Here is a 6,643-nt window from a genome sequence, read left to right on the forward strand (position 1 = left end):
CCCCAAGGCACGCCCTCCACCCTCGTGGGGCCCACGTTGCTCCATCGGCGTACTTCTTCCTCCTATATATACCTACGTACCCCCAAACCATCAGATACGGAGCAAAAACCCTATTTCCACCGCCGCAACCTTCTGTACCCGTGAGATCCCATCTTGGGGCCTTTTCCGGTGCTCCGCCGGAGGGGGCATAGATCATGGAGGGCTTCTACATCAACACCATAGCCTCTTCGATGATGTGTGAGTAGTTTACCTCAGACATTCGGGTCTATAGTTATTAGCTAGATGGCTTTTTCTCTCTCTTTGGATCTCAATACAATGTTCTCCTCGATCTTCTTGGAGATCTATTCGATGTAATCTTCTTTTGTGGTGTGTTTGTCGAGATCCGATGAATTGTGGGTTTATGATCAAGATTATCTATGAACAATATTTGAATCTCCTCTGAATTCTTTTATGTATGATTGGTTATCTTTGCAAGTCTCTTTGAATTATCGGTTTGGTTTGGCCTACTAGATTGATCTTTCTTGCAATGGGAGAAGTGCTTCGCTTTGGGTTCAATCTTGCGGTGTCCTTTCCCAGTGACAACAGGGGCAGCAAGGCACGTATTGTATTGTTTCCATCGAGGATAAAAAGATGGGGTTTATATCATATTGCATGAGTTTATCCCTCTACATCATGTCATCGTACTTAAAGCATTACTCTGTTCTTATGAACTTAATACTCTAGATGCATGCTAGATAGCGGTCGATGTGTGGAGTAATAGTAGTAGATGCAGAATCATTTCGGTCTATTTGTCACGGACGTGATGCCTATATACATGATCATACCTAGATATTCTCATAACTATGCTCAATTCTATCAATTGCTCGACAGTAATTCGTTTACCCACCGTAATACTTATGCTATCTTGAGAGAAGCCACTAGTGAAACCTATGGCCCCCGGGTCTATTTTTCATCATATTAATCTTCCAACACTTAGCTATTTTTATTGCCATTTATTTTACTTTGCATCTTTATCATAAAAATACCAAAAATATTATCTTATCATATCTATCAGATCTCACTCTCGTAAGTGACCATGAAGGGATTGACAACCCCTTTTATCGCGTTATTTGCGAGGTTCTTATTTGTTTGTGTAGGTGTGTGGGACTTGTGCGTGATCTCCTACTGGATTGATACCTTGGTTCTCAAAAACTGAGGGAAATACTTACGCTACTTTACCTCTTCAAGGGAAAACCAACGCAGTGCTCAAGAGGTAGCACCGCCAGCGCCTTCTCCATGTCCGACTTCGTGTTGCAGTTGGCACGAGTACTATGCTTGACCTCGTAGACGAAGTTTGGGTCCTCCTCGCTCGCGAACTCCCGTAGTTTGGCTACGCACTAGTCACTCATATGCGAGTAGGGAAAAGTTGTAGAGATGCTCCTCCTACGCCAACTGGAACAACGACACCGGCGACGCCGGCTCCTCCTCCACCGTGACGGTGTTGAAGTGTGCCTACTCCTACTCCATGGTGAAGCTGGTACGGACCGCCGCGGGCGGTGGCCCCAGCTCGTTGCCGGGCGCCTCCTCCATCGTCGGGTCGTCGTCGCTCACCTCCGATGAGCTCATCAACAAGTCGGCCTCTATCGGCTGCACACGATGGGCCTGCCAACCGGCCGCAAGACCAGCCTACTCATGCGTCTGCTCCGTAAGATGCTCTCCCACGCCGCCCTAGAGCTCATAGCCATAGGGGAGGTAGTGCACGAAGGAGGAACATAAGCAGACGTGATGTGTTGCGGATCGTGCCATGGATGACCATGTATAAAAAGCGGGCACCAACCTGGCCAAGCGGCGGGTTGTTTTAATAAGGGCGTCGGAGTGGGTTTCTCGACTGCCACACCTGTTTAATGTCTGCAGGCGAACATATGGGCACTAGTTTTAATGCGATAGATAGTCAACATGTTCCATTCAGTCACGTCTCTTTGATAATAAACATGCACGGAGTCCAGGATGCCGCGCGGGTAGCGCCCTAGGCCGACGCGCAGCTCCAATGCTGGCTCCAGTGACCGGTCTGGTTTTCCTTGGGCCAACATGAATGTGGCACGGGAGGTGCCATCACGCAGGATAGGGTGTGGACTTGATATATGTTTTTGGGTCGGACTAGGGTGTTGGAAACGTACGTGACGGCTGTCCGGACGCCCGCAAACCTCCTCATAATTTACGTCCGGTTTGCAGGATTTCAGACAAGTGGACGCGGTCCGCCGCTGTGACACCCCAAAAATTTTATTTGGTTTTATTAATTTCCTTTTTCATGGGAAGGAGGTTATTTAAATTTTTGGGTTTATTCTTCCCCTTTCAAAAATTTTCTCTTGCCATGACCTAAGTTGAAATCTCCCTCCCAGAAGCCATCTTTCCACTTTGTGTCAAGTCAAGCTTCAAATCCAGCAAGTTTAACTCCCCCTTGAATTTATTTCCATTTAAATTAAATCAAAAATCTTTTCTTTCTTCTATTTTGGCCCTTAGTGATTTACAAAGGAACCACTAGAATTCCTTTGAGTTTTGATTCCAAACAAATTTCCCTGGCTAGTCCTTAGAACCCTCAACCAAGATCCATGAAGATCCACTGGTCCACAGTTCAAAATTTTCAAAATTTGCTTGCTGCAAGTTTGGACCAGATTTGTCATTTTTGGTGAAATTCATTATTTTCCTTCTCCAAAAATTCTGAGAAAAATCATGAGGCCTCCAGATGCATCAAGAGACCTTTCCACCAAAGATCAGCTCCAGAAACATTTTCCACATGCCAGAAACATTTCGTCGAACAGCTGGCGTGCACTGTTCCTGTCAAGTTCAGAGTTTCAGTGATCAGTTTCAGTCGTCAGTGTCGTTTTCTTCAGAGCCTCACGTCGATCTCGCCAGTAGCTGCAGTGGCGCCTTGCTCCTTGTTCCCCCTTCTTATCCACCGCGCCGCACGGTCGCCTGGACAGTTGCGGGCGTCGGCGGTGAGCTGGCAGAGGAGCATCGCCCCCGTGAGCGGCAGCAGCAGCACTCGCTGCGGCTGCCAGAGAGGCGCAGCGAGGGACGGCGCCGTCCAGCACCGCCCACACCACCAGAAGCCTACGCGTGGCTGTCTTCTTCCCCGTGCATGCTGCAGCACAGTCGCCGTGGCCTGAGAGGCGCAGAGCGCGCTCTCTGCCGACGACGTGCCCGTGAGGCCGTTCCGTCAAGAGCTTGGAGTATCACCCAAGCCATACCAAATTTAGCCCTTGAATGGAACCAGTGGACCATCACGATGATGCCCAATCACCTAAACCTCTGGCCCGACCACTGCCTCGCCATAATTGCCCGCCGGAGTTATCCCGTTCTCGGCAACCGCCTCGGGCCGGCTATAAATAGCGACCCTGAGCTCGCCTTCGATCCAGCACCACCCCTACACCTCACCAGAGCCGCACCCAGCCACTAGGAGGACCTCGAGGAGGCCTTCTTCCCCGACTCCGGCCGCCCCGATCTGCTTCGGGATCCGGCACGATTTTCTCAAGTGCGTGCACCCCCGCCTCTCAATCCATGCCAGTAGCCTTCTAGTGCATCCACTTCTCTAACCCGCGCCCTAATTTGAAGGTTGCAGCTCCCGTCGAAGAGTATCATCCTCGCCCGAACCACCGTCCGCCGGAGTTAAGGCCGCCGTCGACGTGGTGCTCGCCGACGACCAAGACCACCACCCACCGACGCGGAAAGACACCGTGAACCCATAGGTACCCTCCGATCCCCCTACCTCGCCGTGGATCAACGCCGGCGACCATCGCGAGCCTCGGCGCTGGCGAGCTCTGTTTCAAAGTTTGAACCTGACGGGTGGGACCCCCTCGTCAGCCTCTCCTCTTCTTATTCGAACCGTTTTCTGAAAGCGCCTTCGGGCAAAGTACGTTTTCCTTCTGGGCTGGCGTATTTCCAACCGAAACGTTTCCTGTTTTTATAAACTAACCCCTGGAGACTTTCTGTTTCATCACAGATTAGTCCTTGGACTAAAACCTTTATATCTTTTAAACAAAAGATGCTTTTTTGTTGATTCTTTTTCTGTCAGTTTTATTTTTTGTCTAGTTTTTTATGGTATTTATTTGAAAAATATTTGGAACAACTTTTATGCACACTTGGTATTTACGTTAGTACGCGTTCTCTCTATACCGTAGATACCGGAGGAGGTGACGGAGCCGCGAACTTCGCCGAGCTAGACTCCGACTACTCCGAACCAGGCAAGCATGTTTGAACCTTTGATATGATGAGTGTTTTGCATGTTTGCTTGAATAGTTAGTGCATGGCATGTTTATATGGGCATCAGTGAGTGTTATATTGCATGCAAGGCAACTACCAGTATGCTTCGAAACTTGATGTGATCTTTTGATGGGAGATAACCTGATCATGTGGTGACATGAAAGGTGGTAAGATGGTATTGTTGAAGCATGCCAGTCTTATGTCAACCGTTAAACTCCGGCGTCAACGTGGACCGAGCCACGTTACCGTCCGTCCCCTTTTCGCGCTGCCACATGTTTTTCCGCAAAGAATACGGTTTAGTAAGTTGCAAACCTCTTTCCTTGTACACACCAAATAGAGGGGCCGTGATGAGGGTTCCATGGCCCTGGATTAAAGCCAGTCATCCGGTCAGGGGGCATGGGTGTTTCCGGTTGGGACCGAGAGGGGGGCACCCCTTAGAGCGCGCGATATAAATTTGATCCCATGCTACGCGAGGTTGTAGCCTCCCTGTCTTAAAGTTTTTCTTGAACGTTGCCTAGGGTGATTCTTGGCAGCGGAATGTGGAATGGGTGTGTACTGGTTAGATGTGTTTCTCCTAAAATACCGTAAACGGAACTAGTCCTTTGTGACTACTGAAATCCGTTGGCTGTGGTTAAAAAGTACAAGCTCTGCAGAGTCAAAACCCATCCGAGTAACCGTGTCCGTGGTCAAGGATCTTGGTCAACATATCCATATCAGTATCAATATCAGTCTCAACGTCCATCTCAGCGTCAGTCTCTGTGTCAGTCTCAGTGAAAATCCCCGGTGAACAAACATGAGTGGTAAACCAGGTTGAATGTTATTCCTGTGGATGGACTAATCATTTTATTATTACGTACCTGAGTATTTCCTTGAGATGACTTAAATTCATGAACTACTTGAATTTCGAATAATGAAATATAAGCCCTTTATGTGATGTCGCTCAGACGTCTGACTGTGGCACTCTTGTTATTTACTTTCGATATAAGCCCTTTACGTGATGTCGCTCAGACGTCCGACTGTAGCACTCTTGTTATTTACTTTGTATATAAGCCCTTTATGTGATGTCGCTCAGACGTCTGACTGTGGCACTCTTGTTATTTACTTTTGATATAAGCCCTTTATGTGATGTCGCTCAGACGTCCGACTGTGGCACTCTTGTTATTTACTTTTGATATAAGCCCTTTATGTGATGTCGCTCAGACGTCCGACTGTGGCACGCACTGTCATTTATATTCCAATATAAGCCCTTTATGTGGTGTCGCCCCGACGCCCGACTGCGGCATTGTTAATTTATTTTTACCTTTCGAGGCGTCGCTTCAGACACCCGATCGGTCTTCAGTTATTTCATTGGGATTTCGGGAGGACTACCGCCTGACTTCCTTTTTATTTATCATGCAGTGCAATTTTATTATCTGAGTGCGCATTGCTAATCTGCTCATGTGCATCATGTTTGCATTTGTTATATCTTATGTCCAAACTGTCTTGCGAGTACTTTCATAGTACTCACCTGGCTTGTTGATTTGGCCAGATGTTGACGAAGGCGATCTTATGGATGAAGAGTTCGATAGCGAGTCCAACGCCTAGAGGAGTCCCAGTCAGTCCCGTGCGATCGTGGAATTGGTCACTTGTATTATATACGCTTCCGCTACCCAAAATAAAAGTCATCGAGCCTCACTCCGGCGCTCGATGAGTTGTAAGATTTAGGAGTCATGTCATCCACTTCGCTGTGACATATCCACCACCACTTTTATTACGAGTCAGTAGTTATGCCACCCTACCCCTTGTGTCATATCCGCCTTTATGTATAATATCGGCGTGCTTGTAATAAATTGTCGAGCAGCCTCAGCTCAACCCTGTATAATATTTAGTACTTCTGGATTTCTGTATCAAGGATTTGTCTACCAGTAAGAAGGATTCTTCTATACTGGTCCGATAAAAGGGACGGTCTCTCAATAAACGTTTTATTGGAAAACCGGTCCTGACAGCCGCCCGATGGGGTACTGTGTTGGATATGCTCAAACCTGGCAAAGTGGTAGCAGGAGATATAAAATGTAGTGGGCACTAATTTATTTTAAATGTAACCCCGTCCTCTACATCAAAATATGCACATAGCCATTTATTATTAAAAAATCTAGCGGTCGGACATTTTTGATCCGGAAAAGAGAATCCGAGGCCGCGTACCTCAGTACAGTAGCTCCACCGGGAAACCATTAAGCCTATGGTAGAAGGTAGAAACAAATGAAAAGTACACAGCTCTAGGCTAAGCCTTCAAGAAGGAAAACACCGCACGTACACCAATGGTGACCAGTCCAACCATAGACCGGTCTCAGGATTTTTTATCCTCAAAGTCAAGTTTCGGTCCACCACCTTCAGCAACGACACGATGCAGGCGCGGACATAGCCT

This window comes from Triticum aestivum, chromosome 2D (genome assembly GCF_018294505.1).
Source record: "Triticum aestivum cultivar Chinese Spring chromosome 2D, IWGSC CS RefSeq v2.1, whole genome shotgun sequence".
Classification (NCBI taxonomy): domain Eukaryota; kingdom Viridiplantae; phylum Streptophyta; class Magnoliopsida; order Poales; family Poaceae; genus Triticum; species Triticum aestivum.